We start from the raw sequence: 18,146 nt of genomic DNA, 5'->3' as shown, positions 1-18,146 counted from the left end.
AATGGCAGCAGTTTTTCAAGCAGTAAAACACAGTCCATAAAACACAGTCTATAAAGGCACACGGCACCCTGTTTGACGGGGTCCAGTTCAATCCTGTTCGTGACGCCAGGAAAAAAGCTGTCTCGCCCATAGTTATGGGGTACTCAGTCCTGGGCGGTGTATAACTGGGGAAAGTCACTTTGGTGGCTGTTGCCCGGTTACATGCCCTGGGTGCTTTTTGAAAAAGGGAATATTTACAGGGGATTGTTGAATAAAGTTTATACGTGACGCCACTTGCGGTTTTGCGGCTATAGGGATGGAGCTGCCACTGCACAATGTCCACTACTGGGGCTGGTGTTACTGGCAGCCTGTATATTAGGCCCTCCACAAGCAGGGCCAGGCCTCAGAGGATATGTGTTGCAGGTGGGTGTTGAAAGAAGGTAGGCCACAACGAGAGTTCGGTGTAACTTGTTCTTTTTACTCACTGTAAGCTGGTAACTGGTCACCCGAGGCTGGCTGGTCTTAACCCCAGGACCCCTTAGTCCCAGTGCCGGTTTAGTGACCTGGTGGCTTCTTTCCCCAGCACCTGTCTTTGGTTGGTGGGTCCCCGTGGTGTAGAGCAGCTGCGGCTCCCCTCCTGGTTGTCTTATTCAGCAGTCCGTATGACGGTAGCGTGAACCCTGTGGGATTGGAGTCTCTGGTCCTGTCCCCGGTTCTCACTTTGCTACTGAGTCCCGAACTTCAAGGTCAGTGAGGTCCTTGATGGTCCTCTCATTGTGCATATTTTATCAGGTCTGCCTGGAACTTTTGCCTGACTTAGGATTCTGTACCCAGTTGGTGCGTAGTTCTGGGAGTACTCCACCATTCTCCACCGGCAACTAACCGCCTGGGCCCTCAGATCACTGTTTACTTCTGTCAGTCTGTTTGCTCACTTTCACTGTCTCCAACACATTCTCCTCCACTACTCCTACTCCTGTGTCTCTTCTTCACTGTCTGACTCTCCACTGTCTGCCCCTCCCACCTGGTCATCTAGTGGACTGGAGTGGCTCCACCTCTAGGCGGCCATCCATTGGTCCAACCCTAGCCTGGTACCATTCTATAAGGGATAATTTGTGGAAAACAGGGATTATCTGGAGTGTTTGTGTGTTACCAACACTGTATTTCCGGGTCCCTAGGGGGTAGGCCCTGCATCCAGTACCTTGTAGCTCCCTGATGGCTTCAGAGGCGCTACATTGACACTGCATGTACATCTTAGAATTTTATACCATTGAGTGGTGAAAAAAGAATTAAAATTTTTACAGCTAAAATGTTTTTTTAGCCCCAAGTTTTTAATTTTTTATAAGAGCTAATAAGAAAAAATGGAGCACATAGTTTGTTTTTCATTTTCTCCTGAGTGCGCCAATATCCTCAATGTAATTAGGAACTACTTTTCAGGGCCAGTGCAAAGTTCAGAAAGGAAGGTGCGCATATTGTAGTGCAGATTTTGGTGTTCTGCTTTATGGCTACCATGTTACATTAATTACAAGAATATATACACTCAGCCCTCTGAAAAGCTAAAATATGCAAGCATGGAATATAGGAATTTTTATATTGCATTACTGTTATTTGAACTATGTTTTAATAAAATTGGATATGTTTAATAAAAATGACATACTTTGCTTATAAACAAGTGTGCGAAATTCTGCACCTACTACTAACCATGAATGAACTGTGGAGCCTCGTTCTCAGAATGTTCTCAGAACGAGACTCCATGGGTCATTTGATGTCAGTGGCAGACCCGGAATTTCTTACACTTCTGAGATATTCCATGTCTGGCACTGACTGCGAGTGACATATAGAACTTTGTTCTGAGAACGGAGGCTCCATAGAATTCGATGGACGTCATGGGACATTATACCATTGGATTACATCGGGACTTCGAGCATTTTTTAAATCAATAAATTGTGAACGATGGCGTGTGAGGGAGTCTTTATTCAAATATACTATTTCTTCCTGTGTGTGTGATTTTTATTTTACTCCTACTGGGTTAGTAATAGGGGTATCTGATAGACCAGTGATGGCGAACCTATGGCACGCGTGCTGTCGCCTGATCCTGCAGTTTTGATCTGCTAGTGCAGTCGCGCCGGCAGATCAAAACTGTGTTGGAGCGGAGGAGACATTTCTCCTCGCTCTGACACTCCTCCTCCCCCAGGCTGCAGGTGTGTTGCCTAGGAGACGGAGGAGCGTCTGTAAGCGGCGCCGGCGTAATGACGTCTTCTGGCCACGTGGGGACTGAGGACCCAGCGGCGCGCGGTGGGGGAGCGTGTGCAGGAAGGTGAGTTGTGTGTTGCTTTTTTTTTTATAACACGTGTGCGGCTGTGCCAAGGTGGGGGGGGGGGGCGCAGTGCTAGCGTGGGATACAGCACATGACAGCATGGGGTGGGGGTGGGATACCGCACATGACAGCATGGGGTGGGGGAGAACACACATGCCAGCGTAGGGTGGGGGTGGGAGAACGCACATGACAGCGTGGGGTGGGGGAGGGGGAACGCACATGACAGCATGGGGTGGGGGAGGGGGAACGCATATGACAGCATGGGGTGGAGGTGGGGGAACGCACATGACAGCATGGGGTTTGGGTGGGGGAACGCACATGACAGCATGGGGTGGGGGTGGGGGAACGCACATGACAGCATGGGGTGGGGGAACGCACATGACAGCATGGGGTGGGGGAGGGGGAACGCACATGACAGCATGGGGTGGGGGAACGCACATGACAGCATGGGGTGGGGACATGCATGCCAGGATAGGGAAACATTCATGCCAGGATGGGGAACAATGCATGCCAGGATGGAGGAAACATGCATGCCAGGATGGGGAAAACATGCATGCCAGGATGGGGAAAACATGCATGCCAGGATGGGGAAACATGCATGCCAGGATGGAGGAAACATGCATGCCAGGATTGGGAAAACATGCATGCCAGGATGGAGGAAACATGCATGCCAGGATGGGGAAACATGCATGCCAGAATGGAGGAAACATACATGCCAGGATGGAGAAAACATACATGCCAGGATGGAGGAAACATGCATGCCAGGATGGGGAAAACATGCATGCCAGGATGGAGGAAACATGCATGCCAGGATGGAGGAAACATGCATGGCAGGATGGAGGAAACATGCATGCCAGGATGGGGGAAACATGCATGGCAGGATGGAGGAAACATGCATGCCAGGATGGGGAAAACATGCATGCCAGGAGGGGGAAAACATGCATGCCAGGATGGAGGAAACATGCATGCCAGAATGGAGGAAACATGCATGCCAGGATGGAGGAAACATGCATGCCAGGAGGGGGAAAACATGCATGCCAGGATGGAGGAAACATGCATGCCAGAATGGAGGAAACATGCATGCCAGGATGGAGGAAACATGCATGCCAGGATGGGGAAAACATGCATGCCAGGATGGAGAAACATACATGCCAGAATGGAGGAAACATGCATGCCAGGATGTAGGAAACATGCATGCCAGAATGGAGGAAACATGCATGCCAGGATGGGGAAAACATGCATGCCAGGATGGAGAAACATGCATGCCAGAATAGAGGAAACATGCATGCCAGGATGGGGAAAACATGCATGCCAGGATGGAGGAAACATGCATGCCAGAATGGAGGAAACATGCATGCCAGGATGGAGAAACATACATGCCAGGATGGGGAAAACATGCATGCCAGGATGGAGAAACATACATGCCAGAATGGAGGAAACATGCATGCCAGGATGGAGAAACATACATGCCAGGATGGGGAAACATGCATGCCAGGATGGAGAAACATGCATGCCAGAATGGAGGAAACATGCATGCCAGGATGGAGGAAACATGCATGCCAGGATGGAGAAACATGCATGCCAGAATGGAGGAAACATGCATGCCAGGATTGAGAAACATACATGCCAGAATGGAGGAAACATGCATGCCAGGATGGGGAAAACATGCATGCCAGGATGGAGGAAACATGCATGCCAGAATGGAGGAAACATACATGCCAGGATGGAGGAAATATGCATGCCAGGATGGAGGAAACATGCATGCCAGGATGGGGAAACATGCATGCCAGGATGGAGATACATGCATGCCAGGATGGGGAAACATGCATGCCAGGATGGGGAAACATGCATGCCAGGATGGGGAAACATGCATGCCAGGATGGGGAAATATGCATGCCAGGATGGGGAAACATGCATGCCAGGATGGAGGAAACATGCATGCCAGAATGGAGGAAACATGCATGCCAGGATGGGGAAAGCATAGATGCCAGGATGGAGGAAACATGCATGCCTGGATGGGGGAAACATGCATGCCAGGATGGGGAAACATGCATGCCAGGATGGAGGAAACATGCATGCCAGGATGGGGAAACATGCATGCCAGGATGGAGAAACATGCATGCCAGAATGGAGGAAACATGCATGCCAGGATGGAGGAAACATGCATGTCAGGATGGAGGAAACATGCATGCCAGGATGGGGGAACAATGCATGCCAGGATGGGGGAACAATGCATGCCAGGATGGGGAAAACATACATGCCAGGATGGGGAAAGCATAGATGCCAGGATGGAGGAAACATGCATGCCAGGATGGGGGAAACATGCCACGATAGGGTACATTTACCAGGAAGGGGAACATTTACCAGGAAGGGGTACATGCTAGGAAGGGGGACATTTACCTGGATGGGGGTAAATTTACCTGGATGGGGGTAAATTAACCAGGATTGGGAACATTTACCAGGATGGAGGACATTTACCAGGAATGGGGTACATGCCGGGATGGGGGAACATTTACAAGGATGGGCAATATGTCAGGATGGGGTACATTTACCAGCATGGGGGAACATGCCAGAATAAGGTACATTTACCAGAATGGGGTACATTTACCAGGATGAGGTATATTTACCAGGATGGGGCCATGATGGGGACAAATATACCTGAATGTAGGAAATATATATCAGGATGGGGAACATGTTTACCAGAAAGTGGCCAGGAAGGGGGACAGAACTACACAATGAAGGGGGAGGGGAGCAACTCGTACGTCTTTATAGGACTTCAAGATGTTCAGACTTTGAAATGTAGATGTGGATTACAGGGTGAAATGTGATTGCATTCCAGGCTAAAATCTCTAATATGCTGCAATTCTTTCGAGAAAGATCAATCCAACTGCTGTGTCTGGAAAGGGCAGGGGCTCAGCTCCAATGTGTGGTAAGCATACATGAGCATGATGCCCCTGCTGAAGAGAAGACTGCAAAGGTAAGGTTACAATCAATTGTTTACATAATAGGATTGGTTGGCACTTTGGAAAAAAAAATTGGATTTAGGGCTACAGTTTGGGCACTCGGCCTGTAAAAGGTTCGCCATGACTGTGATAGACGCTTCTCCATTACTAACCCTAAATGAATCGTTTGAAGTGCATAGCTTTTGTTCTTCAATGTCTGTACAGTCATGGCCAAAAGTTTTGATAATGCTACAAATATTAATTTTTACAAAGTCTACTGCTTAAGTTTTTCTAATGGCAATTTGCATATACTCCAGAATGTCATAAAGAGTGATCAGCTTAACAGCAATTACTTGCAAAGTAAATATTGGCTAAGAAAATGAACTTTAACCCCCAAAACACATTTCAACAGCATTGCATTCCTGCCTTAAAAGGAGCAGCTAACATTGTTTTAGTGATTGTTCCATTAACGCAGGTGTGGGTGTTGATGAGGACAGGGCTGGCGATCAGTCATGATTAAGTAAGAATTACACCACTGGACACTTTAAAAGGAGGCTGGTGCTTGGTATCATTGTTTCTCTTCAGTTAACCATGGTTATCTCTAAAGAAACACGTGCAGCCATCATTGCTCTGCACAAAAATGGCCTAAGAGGGAAGAGTATCGCAGCTACAAAGATTGCACCTAAGTCAACAATCTATCGCATCATCAAGAACTTCAAGCAGAGAGCTTCCATTGTTGCCAAAAAGGCTCCAGGGCGCCCAAGAAGGACCAGCAAACACCAGGACCGTATCTTAAAACTGTTTTAGCTGCGGGATCGGACTACCAGCAGTGCCGAGCTAGCTCAGCAATGGCAGCAGGCTGGTGTGAGTGCTTCTGCACGCACTGTGAGGCGGAAACTCTTTGAGCAAGGCCTGGTTTCAAGGAGGGCAGGAAAGAAGCCACTTCTCTCCAGAAAAACATCAGGGACCGACTGATATTCTGCAAAAGGTACAGGGAGTGGACTGCTGAGGACTGGGGTAAAGTCATTTTCTCAGATTAATCCCCTTTTCGATTGTTTGGGACATCTGGAAAACAGCTTATTAGAAGAAGAAGAGGTGAGCGCTACCACCAGTCTTGTCTCATGCCAACTGTTAAGCATCCTGAAACGATTCATGTGTGGGGTTGCTTCTCAGCCAAGGGAATCGGCTCACTCACAGTCTTGCCTAAAAACACAGCCATGAATAAAGAATGGTACCAGAATGTCCTCCAAGAGCAACTTCTCCCAACTGTCCAAGAGCAGTTTGGCGCCCAACAATGCCTTTTCCAGCATGATGGAGCACCTTGCCATAAAGCAAAGGTGATCACTAAATGGCTCATGGAACAAAACATAGAGATTTTGGGTCCATGGCCTGGAAACTCCCCAGATCTTAATCCCATTGAGAACTTGTGGGCAATCATCAAGAGATGGGTGGACAAACAAAAACCAACAAATTCTGGCAAAATGCAAGCATTGCTTTTGCAAGAATGGACAGCTATCAGGCAGGATTTGGTCCAGAAGTTGATTGAGAGCATGCCAGGGAGAATTGCAGATGTCCTGAAGAAGAAGGGTCAACACTGCAAATATTGACTTGCTGCATTAACTCATTCTAACTGTCAATATAACCTTTTGGAACTCGTAATATGATTGCAATTATATTTCTGTATGTGATGTAAACATCAGACAAACACAATTAAAAACCAGAGGGCAAGAGATCATGTGAAAAAATAATTTTGGTGTCATTCTCAAAACTTTTGGCCATGACTGTATATTTCTGTTCTGGAAAATGTTTTATTCTTACTTATAAGTCAAGAAAATTTTATTTGATCCGCTCCATGACTGGACTTTTTTATAGAAAAAAATATGAACTTACAGAGAAAATTGCAATAATAGAGAAGTAAAAATTTTGAAAGGGCACAAATTGCTGGCAAAACGCTATATTCTATCAGTCCCTCATTTGTCAATTGTCTTAAGCCTGCTTTACACGTTGCAATTTCGCATACAATATCGTATGCTTTTTGCAACGCCCCCATAGTATGTGCGGTATGTTCAATTTGTTGAATGTGCCGCACAGACGATTCACCCCCGTCACACGTACTTACCCGTCCATACGACCTCGATGTGGGCGGCAAACGTCCACTTCCTGGAGTGGGAGGGACGTTTGGTGTCACATCGACGTCACGCGGTAGCCGGCCAATAGAAGCGGAGGGGGCGGAGATGAGCGGGACGTAAACATCCCGCCCACCTCCTTCCTTGCGCATTGTCGGCGGGAGCCGCGGACGGAGGTAACCTGTCGTTCAATGTTCCCGGGGTGTCACACACTGCGATGTGTGCTGCCTCGGGAACATTGCACAATTGCACGTTCATTTTTTGAGGAATGAACGATGTGCATGCGATGAATGGATTTTCGTTCAATCGCAATTGCACGGAGGTTTTACACGCTACAATCATACTTACGATGCCGGATGTGCGTCACTTACGACGTGACCCCGCCAACACATCGTAAGATTTATTGTAGCGTGTAAAGCGGGCTTTAGTCTGCAATAATTGAATTACATTTCAGTTTGTAAGGAAATGTTAAAAAGTATACAATAATAATATAAATATTAATTGAATTCAAATGCAGTGTTACTGAAAAATAATTAAATAATTTTTATTCTTGGCAGATGATTGTATCAGGATCTCAGAGGGACGGCTGGTATTCTCAGATTTTTCATCAGATAACTGTGGTATCACACTAGATGCATATGAAGAACATGTCATTATCCCAGATACACCTGAGACCCTTCTCAGAAAATATCTGTTACCTGATCCCTTTCAACAGGTCCTCTCTTCTGTTTCATCAAAGACAAATATGCAAAATATAAGTCAAAGAAGAGCCATTCAACATAAAATAGCTTACAGAAGGGAGAAATCATTTTCACGTTCAGAATGTGAAAAGTATTACAGTAGTAAATCAAGACTTGTTAAACATCAGAGAATTCACACAGGGGAGAAGCCATTTTTAAGTTCAGAATGTGGGAAACATTATAGTGAGAAATCCCTACTTGTTAAACATCAGAGAATTCACACAGGGGAAAAGCCATTTTCATGTTCAGAATGTAGAAAACAGTTTAGTGAGAAACGCAAACTTGTAAAGCAGCAGATAAATTCACACAGGGGAGAAGCCTTTTTTATGTTCAGAATGTGGGAAATATTTCATTTCTAAATCAAGACTTCTTACACATCAGAGAACTCACACAGGGGAGAAGCCATTTTTATGTTCAGAATGTGGTAAATGTTTTACAGAAAAATTAACTCTTGTTAGACATCAGAGACATCACACAGGGGAGAAACCATATTCATGTTCAGAATGTGGATAATGTTTTAAGGTGAAATCAGATCTAGTTAGACATCAAAGAAGTCACACAGTAGAGAAGCTATTTTCATGTTCAAAATGTGGGAAATGTTTTGCGGATAAATCATATCTTGTTATTCATCAGAGAAATCACTCAGGGGAGAAGCCCTTTTCATGTTCAAATTGTGGAAAATGTTTTAATCGGAAAGCAAATCTTGTCACACATCAGAGAACCCACACAGGGAAATAGCTGTCTCATTGTTAACATGTACAAGAAAAAAATACAAGTTATTGTAAAGTCACTTGTCTATGAAAACAAGGGAAAACAATTTAGTGCACTAAAGAATTATTAAAAATGTTTACAATGACTAAATACCATTTTTTTTATTGCACACTAATTAGTACACCTATATTTGAACAACATACAGTATATGTTTTACATTTACTAACTGCAGTGTAAAAGGGTTGTCCATTGTTACTTTCATCATCCTACTTAATATGGACCACAAAGGGACACTGCTATACAGTCATGGCCAAACGTTTGGAGAATTCTACAAATATTAATTTTTACAAAGTCTACTGCTTAAGTTTTTCTAATGGCAATTTGCATATACTCCAGAATGTCATAAAGAGTGATCAGCTTAACAGCAATTACTTGCAAAGTCAATATTGGCTAAGAAAATGAACTTTAACCCCCAAAACACATTTCAACATCATTACATTCCTGCCTTAAAAGGAGCAGCTAACATTGTTTTAGTGATTGTTCAATTAACACAGGTGTGGGTGTTGATGAGGACAGGGCTGGCGATCAATCAGTTATGATTAAGTAAGAATGACACCACTGGACACTTTAAAAGGAGGCTGGTGCTTGGTATCATCGTTTCTCTTCAGTTAACCATGGTTATCTCTAAATAAACACGTGCAGCCATCATTATTCTGCACAAAAATGGCCTAACAGGGAAGAGTATCACAGCTACAAAGATTGCACCTCAGTCAACAATCTATCGCATCATCAAGAACTTCAAGGAGAGAGCTTCCATTGTTGCCAAAAAGGCTCCAGGGCGCCCAAGAAGGACCAGCAAACGCCAAGACCGTATCTTAAAACTGTTTCAGCTGCGGGATCGGACTACCAGCAGTGCCGGGCTAGCTCAGCTATGGCAGCAGGCTGGTGTGAGTGCTTCTGCATGCACTGTGAGGCGGAGACTGCTTGAGCAAGGCCTGGTTTCAAGGAGGGCAGCAAAGAAGCTACTTCTCTCCAGAAAAAACATCAGGGACCGACTGATATTCTGCAAAAGGTACAGGGAGTGGACTGCTGAGGACTGGGGAAACGTCATTTTCTCAGATGAATCCCCTTTTCGATTGTTTGGGACAGCTGGAAAACAGCTTATTAGGAGAAGAAGAGGTGAGCGCTACCACCAGTCTTGTCTCATGCCAACTGTTAAGCATCCTGAAACGATTCATGTCTGGGGTTGCTTCTCAGCCAAGGGAATCGGCTCACTCACAGTCTTGCCTAAAAACACAGCCATGAATAAAGAATGGTACCAGAATGTCCTCCAAGAGCAACTTCTCCCAACTGTCCAAGAGCAGTTTAGCGCCCAACAATGCCTTTTCCAGCATGATGGAGCACCTTGCCATAAAGCAAAGGTGATCACTAAATGGCTCATGGAAAAAAAACAGAGATTTTGGGTCCATGGCCTGGAAACTCCCCAGATCTTAATCCCATTGAGAACTTGTGGGCAATCATCAAGAGATGGGTAGACAAACAAAAACCAACAAATTCTGGCAAAATGCAAGCATTGCTTATGCAAGAATGGACAGCTATCAGTCAGGATTTGATCCAGAAGTTGATTGAGAGCATGCCAGGGAGAATTGCAGAGGTCCTGAAGAAGAAGGGTCAACACTGCAAATATTGACTTGCTGCATTAACTCATTCAAACTGTCAATATAACCTTTTGGTACTCATAATATGATTGCAATTATATTTCTGTATGTGATGTAAACATCAGACAAACACAATTAAAAACAAGAGGGCAACAGATCATGTGAAAATATAATTTTGGTGTCATTCTCAAAACTTTTGGCCATGACTGTACATGATCAGATGCCATGGTATCCATTGCCCATCTTGTCTCATCCTATTTATAGGGTGACTTCATAAGTAGATGAATCGTAGGGTGGAGATAGAATTATGAGGTCGGTCCGAAAGAAAATGTCTGAATTGGAAACTCATTCCAACCACTCAGCCTCAAACAAAACAATTTTGTATCTTTATGAACAGATTAATTCATAACTTTTAAAAACAGAAATGAGATAAATATATTCTGACATACACACAAAAATAGTGACCCCCTTTGTGTCCCACCCTCCTATACATCTACCATGGCGTCAATATGTGGTGACAATCTACAAATTATGATGCCCCTACAAAATATAATGTCTTCACTACACATTAGCACTAGTGTAGTTAGCCCCCATGTGCATTTCCCTACAAATAACAAAGCCCTCTCAGTTCTCTCACACAGTATGACACCCCCCAGTGCCCCTCACCCCATTATGATGCACCCACAGTACCCTGAAAGGAGTTGTCCACTACTGGAACAACCACTTCTCATTCCCTATATGAACCCCCATAAAAATAACAAATCCAATATCAGCGATGTCAGAACTTGCGTTCCTTGGGCTCCTGTGACATTGTTATGACACACGACCAATCAATTCCAGCTTCCTATGTTTAAGTAATTTATAGGAAGTGAGGGCTTTTGCATCCCCTCATTTCCTGTTAATTACTTAACCTTACGAAGGTGGGGAGAAGGAACCTGGCCCTGATTGTTATGACATGCGAGCACCACAACCAATGCTATGTGGGCCCTGGGAATGTGAATTCCAACATCACTGGAACTACGCTGGCACCAAAGGAGAGTATAGGCTTTGTTATTTTATGGGGACACACATGAGGGAATGAGAAGGTGTTGTCCAAGTAGTGTACAACCCCTTTAATGCAGTATGAGGCCACCACACAGCGCTCCAAATATGGGTTGAGGCTGCCATACAGTATGATGCCCTATTATGTTCCACAGTTCAGCGTTAGACCACCATTGGGATCACCATATCAACTTGTATCTCTATCATCATTGAATAATCCTAGCTATTAGATTTTTGTACATTTTGTAATAGTGATGGAAAAATCAATTTGCAGAATTCTAATCCATCAGCCAGGTCAGTAATCGGAGACTGCTGGACAGAAGGTCTGTGTATCTCCTTACCTCTTGGCTTCTCTTCTCTACACACACCATGTCATCCCAACCTAGCTAATCAAGAGGAGCCAAGAATTTTGGAAAGTAATGAGATTTGCAAGACTCCCATCCACTGGTCTCAGATTACTGACCAGCCGATGGACCGCAGTCCTTTCAATCATTTCTCCCATCTCTATTTAGTCCTTCTTTGCTGTTCCTCTGCTCCTCTGCCCTGCTATTCAGCATTTTAATCACATTGGTTTTATGTAGTTTTAACATCCTGATAATCAACTGTGTGCCAACTGCATAAAAGTCTACATTAGTGTTTTTCATTTTCTTTCATATATATTTTGTAGGAAATTGTTTTTCATGGTGGTATCCTGCAGTTAGGTTTTACAATTCTTTGTGCGTTAATATTAGGAGGTATCTTCCTTTTTGTGATCAAGGTATTTTATGTAAATTTCTCAAAATTGAAACTGCAATACCAAGAAGGCTAAGTGTAGCACCCCTGAGGTACCAGGTGCTACAAATGTAACCCGTGGAAACCCAAACCCCAGAATATCCGTGCCAGAGTCAACACACAAGCACCTATAGGCCACACACATAACCGCAACACCAAACTGGGAGACTGCCTGGTAACAGGTAAAATGGGAGGACACTGATTGGACGGTAGCCACCCAACCTGAGGGAGAGACCCAGCAAGGGGAGGGGCCAGTGGTTAGTTGGGAAGACGGGAGGAAGTGGTGTGCAGTCTGTTAGAAGGGAGTTGAAGGAAGTAGGGAGTCGAGTGAGGAAGCAAGAAGGAGAGGAGTGAAGTAGTAGAAAGTGGAAAGCGCAGAAACTGACCTGAAGAACCACCGGAGTGCTGTAAAGTGAGTGAGGAACTGTGGAGTACAGAACCGGGACTCCAGGCACTGTTTGTTACCTGTGGAAGTTTCAGACTCCAGGAACCACGGGAGGCCTGTGGAAGTCTGGAAGCAAGGCTTACAGTACTCAGCACAAGGCGGGGTGCACACCCTAGGACAGTGGGACACTTTATGGTCAGCTGTTAATTCTGCCAGGCGAGAAGATCTCCAGGGTCCATCGCCAATCCAAAAAGTCTGAAGCACAAGCAGCAAAGAGGGGACTGAACCCCTTAAATAGTCCAGGCTGCTTGCAATAGGACCAAGCCAGAAACGGAGGGGTTCCCAAGCAGCTCTAGGCCACGGGAGCCCAACAACAAGTGTGCATGGAGGACAGCCAACCCAGGTCACAGCTGGTATGGAGAACAAGGGAAGCGGGTACACCTGGAACCGCCACCCGCGGGTTCAGGTACCACCACAGCAAAGTAAAGGCAAGTGGAAACTGCAATACTGGTGTGGACTGTGTTCTTGATCACCCCTTGCACTCACACTGACTGTTCCTCACTACAATCCCTATCATCCACTGCTGGGGTTCAGCTCTGCTTGCGGAGAGCCCACAACACCTAAGCTGCACTACTCCATCAGCCCCAGTAGAACCCTGTAGCGGCAGCTTCAAATAACCTGGTAGCATACCGCAAGTGGCGTAGTCGACAAAAACTCTTCTTTTCTTTTCTTTTATTTTAACCCCTTTTATATTTTGACCGACCCCCAGGGTCACGGAACCGAGCATTGACCACGACTCCCCTGAATGTCACACATGCCCAGGACCGAGTATCTCACAGCCCTAGGGCGTCACAACAAGAAAATTTGGTGTAGTCGGCAGGATTCTGACTAGACCCGTAAAACCGGGTGACAAGCATGCCTTACGAACTGAACTGTGTTTAAAGTTTTTGAATTGCCGCCATCTTGGACTGTAAAAATAACTGCACCACAAGCTGAAAAGAGCGCAAAACCAGAGGCCTGCACCCTGGGAGTGCCTGAAACATGTAAAGTGAAACTAATGCAGGGACACCGGAACCCTGCTGTAGAAAGTTTCCGGAAGGCAGAGCTGCAACATGGCTGCCCAATCGGGCAGAGTACCAGACCGTCTCGAAATGGGGACTGCTGACTGGTTGGAGGAACAGTTGGACTTGCTGTGCATACAGATGCGGGCCTAGTTCCTGTGCCAGAAAGCCGAGTGGTGAAAGGAGATGCGAGTGATGGTGGCGGCAGTGCGGGCCCAAGAAAAGCGGGCCTCGCATGAGGGGCGGAGCCAGGAGCAGGTAGTAGCAGAAACCTCCCTGGCCCCGTCGGCTCCCCCAGTCACGGAACCCGTGCTATACCAGGCCGCTGACCGGGCCGCGATACCACCTCCACTCCGCGTCACTGTTCGGGCCATTCCACCGCCACCGTTCCTGGCCGATGTACAGGCCGCACCACCTCCATTCCTGGCAGCGGAACGTGTGCCAATCCCAGTTGCCGACCAGAAGGCGTTGCCAGTCCTTTCCCCGGCCAGATTGAAACTGGCCGCATCCCCTTCTCCGGAGGAGAAGACCCAAGCCGTCCCATCCTTGGAAGCTCCACCTGACCTGTTTGCACCGCCCCCATGCCCGGCCGCAGAACCGGTCGTGCCGCCTTCAGAGTCAGCAGCGGAGTGCACGTAGGCTTGCCAGACTTTACCCGGAGTGGGGAAAGATGCAACCAGCCCCCACAGCAGTCAAGGCCTCTAAGCTAGACGCCGCAGTTTCAGAAGAGCTCCATGCAGCATGCCAGGCCACGATCCGCCAGTTGGCTTGGGAGCAAGAGGAGCGTGAGGCACAAAAGGTGCAAGTGCTGGCCCACGACCTCCGTGAAAAGGAGAGTCTGCGATGGGCCAGCTGGAAGGACCGCGGATTCCAGTAGCAGGGTGTGGTGGATGAGTTTAACCACAAGAAAGGGGGATGGGCTTTATCACTGAGCTGGGGTTGTGTAGAGCCCCTGAAGCCATCAGGGTGTTACAAGGTTCTGCATCCCCACCAGGATGCAGGGCCTACCCCCTAGGGTCCCTGAAGACCAGTGCCAGTAACACACAAAAACCCAGGTAATCCCAGTTTTTCCCCAACAATCCCCCATACAATGGTACAAGGCTAGGGTAGGACCAATGGATGGCTGCCTAGAGGTGCAGCCAGTCCAGTCCACTAGTTGACAAGGTGGGAGGGGCAGACTGTGGAGAGGAGTCAGACAGTACAAGCAGAGGAGTGAAGGTGGACGGGAGGAGACGTTTCGACGTGGGGTTAGCAGTGACCTGGTACCCAGGAGAGTAGTTGCAGGTAGAGTACTCCGAGAACTACACACCAACGGGGTGCAGGACCCTAGGATATGAAAGAACTCCAAGCCGACCTGTTAACACCTGCACAGCGAGGGGACCATCAAGAACCTCGCTGACCCTAAGAATCCGAAGACTCAGTAGTAAAGGGAGAACCGGGGACAGGACCAGAGACTCCAACCCCACAGGGTTTACGCTAACGTCAGGCGGACAGAAGTGGACAAACCACTGGATGGGGACCCCCAGTTGCTCTACGCCACGGGGACCCATTTACCAGAGACAGGTGCAGGGGAAGAAGGTACCAGATTACTTCACTGGCACTGGGACGAAGGGGGCCTGGAGGTGAAACTAGCTGGCCTCGGGTAACCAGTTACCACCAACAATCAGTGAGTAAAAACCAGTTGCACTAAATTTCTGTGTGGACTACCTTCTTCCGACGCCCATCACATGAATGATCCTCTGAGGCCCGGCCCTGCTTGCGGAGGGCCTATCATCCAGGCTGCAATTAACACCAGCCCCAGTAGTGACATTCTGCAGCGGCGGCTCCATCTGTATAGCCGCAACACCGCAAGTGGCGTCACGTATGAACACTAACCTAAATCCCCTGTAAATACACCCCCATTACAAAAAGGGCCCAGGGCATGGAACCGGGCAACGGCCACCATAGTGACATTCCAAAGGTATACACTGCCCGGGACCGAGTACCCCATATCCCTGGGCTCGACAACCCTTTTTCCTGGCGTCATGAATAGGATTGAACTGGACCTGGTCAAACTGGGTGACGTGTGCCTTAAATACTGTACTGTATGGACTGTAATTTATTACTTGAAAAACCGCCGCCATTTTGCTGTGAAAAATAACTGCACCACAGCATACCAAAAGGCACGAAAAGAAAGCCCTGCCCCCTGGGAGTATCCGGGATGTGAAACGAAACCGGAAGCAGGGAGCTTGAAGGCCCTGCACCAGAATGCCTCCACGAATGTATCCAGCAACATGTTTTCTCCAGGGGATCATGCCAGTGCACCAGGTCAACCAGGGACCCGCACCACGGAGAGGCTAAAGGAGGAGGTCCAGTGGCTGTGCTGGACTCTGTGAGCGGAACACCTGCAGCGACTCGAGAAGAGGAAAGGCAGAGATGATGGAGGTGGTGGCAGCCATGCGGGCTCAAGAGAGTGGAGCGCCGCTTGACCATGCTGCACAGACCCAGACACCAGGATCCGTCCTCGACCAGGCAGTGTCACCGCCAGAGCCAGAGGGACTAGAAGTGGTCGCATCACCTTCTCCGCTGGAGAAGGGCAAAGTGTCACTGTAGCGCCCCTGAATATATCAGGGTGCTACAGGGAACTGCATCTTTTCCCTAGGGTGCAGGGCCTACCCCCATGGTTCCAGGATCCCAACAATCGGTGTCACTACTATCAGCACCACAAATCCCAACCACACCTCACATCATAACCTGTCAGACACATCAGTGGGTTGGTCTAGCTGGAATAGGGCCACCCACCTAGGGGTCAGGCAGACTCGTGGAAGGGATGGACAACAGAACAGTGAGAGCCCTCAAAGTGCGAGGAGCTGGAGTAGTAGCTCCCGGGGAGCTAGACCAAGGTTGGGTCACAGACGGTAGTCTGAGATCAGAGGAGTCGGGGACCGATTGCAGAGACGTTGGATAGGGTTGGATAGGAACCGATTCAACGTCCTGATAATTAACCTGGGAGGGAGAGTATCTTCGCAAACTTTCCTAAGAGCTCAGAGATGGAAGGCATCAGGACAACGCGGGGGATAGGGTTTTCTAAACAAAGCAACCCACTGAAATCTCAAGTGCCAGCCATCAAGAGCACAGCTACACTACACATAGTGAGCGGGGCCCTAACAGCTTCAAGCCAAAGGGCCACAAACAGACAACTAAATTGTGCATGGAGGCAGGCTCCAGATTACCAAGTAACACCGGTGGGAGCAGACACCTGGACGGGCTCCCTGCAGTGGGAGTGGTACACAGAGAGTTTGGTTTACCTGCAATGTGTGTGTCTACTTTATAAACCTCATCCAACACGACTACCACAGTGAGTACCCTGATCCCTGCCTTCTCAAATTCACCAAAACCCCAGAGGCCGGGGCCTTCCCTACCTGCGGAGGGACTAACACCTTGCTGCTCCACACCATCTGTCCCAGTACTCCTTCCAGCAGTGGCGGTACTCCCATTACCGCAACCCGCAGGTAGGGTCACAAACTTCTCCCCTGTAAATAATCCCCTTTCAAGGATCGGAGTGTTTCCTGAGCCCGGGTCCGGACCCCTCAAGCCACGACCACCCCGGATCCAAGCACCCCGGTCTGCGCCGGGGCGGCACAGCACCAGCTTCCCCTGCCAGACCAGAAGCGGTCGCATCACCTTCTCTGCTGAAGAAGGAGCAAGCACCCTCTGATCCAGTGACGGCAGCCCAGGTGATGACATCATCGGGAGCCGTGGAGGAGGCCACCACCAGTGCTGACAACTTTCCCCAAGTACTGTACCCAGTCGCTGTCGGGGACCGGGCAGCAAGCTACTCTGAACCAAGTAGCGGGAAGTCAGAAGTTGTCACCTGGGAGCGAGCACAGGTTGAGGAGGACACCCGTGGAGGCTGCCAGGCTATCATCAACCAGTTGGCGTGGGAGCGAGAGCAGCGAGAAGCACAGTGGGTGCAGGCAGAGGCCAGATAGCTCCAGGAGAAGCAGCACCTGCGGCTCGCCACCTACCGTGCCCGGAGCCTGATGTATCAGGGTGTTGTGGAGCGTTTCAGCTTAAAAAGAGGATGGGGTTTCAACGCAGAGCCCGGCTTGAAGGAGAGAGTCTTCATCTCCCGCCGGGATGTGAGACCCTATCTCCCCACATGACACCCCAACCGGGATTTGCATGTGGGTGACAAAGTGGCCTACACACGGCACTATGGAGAGCGGGGCTGGTATGCCCTTGATGTGGAGGTCCTTGCTGAAAAGCCAGCCCCTGCTCCCACTTCAGCACCAGTCCCCCAGCTACCACCAGGAGGCAGTGCAGGTACACGGGACCAGTGCACACAGACTCTAAACTGCAACGTGCGCACAGCAAATCTGATTTCTCATAGACTTTGATGGGAAGTCAAAAGTCAGAACTTTCTGACAAGAAAACTG

Source organism: Anomaloglossus baeobatrachus, chromosome 5 (assembly GCF_048569485.1).
Source record: "Anomaloglossus baeobatrachus isolate aAnoBae1 chromosome 5, aAnoBae1.hap1, whole genome shotgun sequence".
Classification (NCBI taxonomy): domain Eukaryota; kingdom Metazoa; phylum Chordata; class Amphibia; order Anura; family Aromobatidae; genus Anomaloglossus; species Anomaloglossus baeobatrachus.
The sequence above is the reverse complement of the archived record's forward strand: the minus strand, read 5'-3'. Positions refer to the sequence as shown.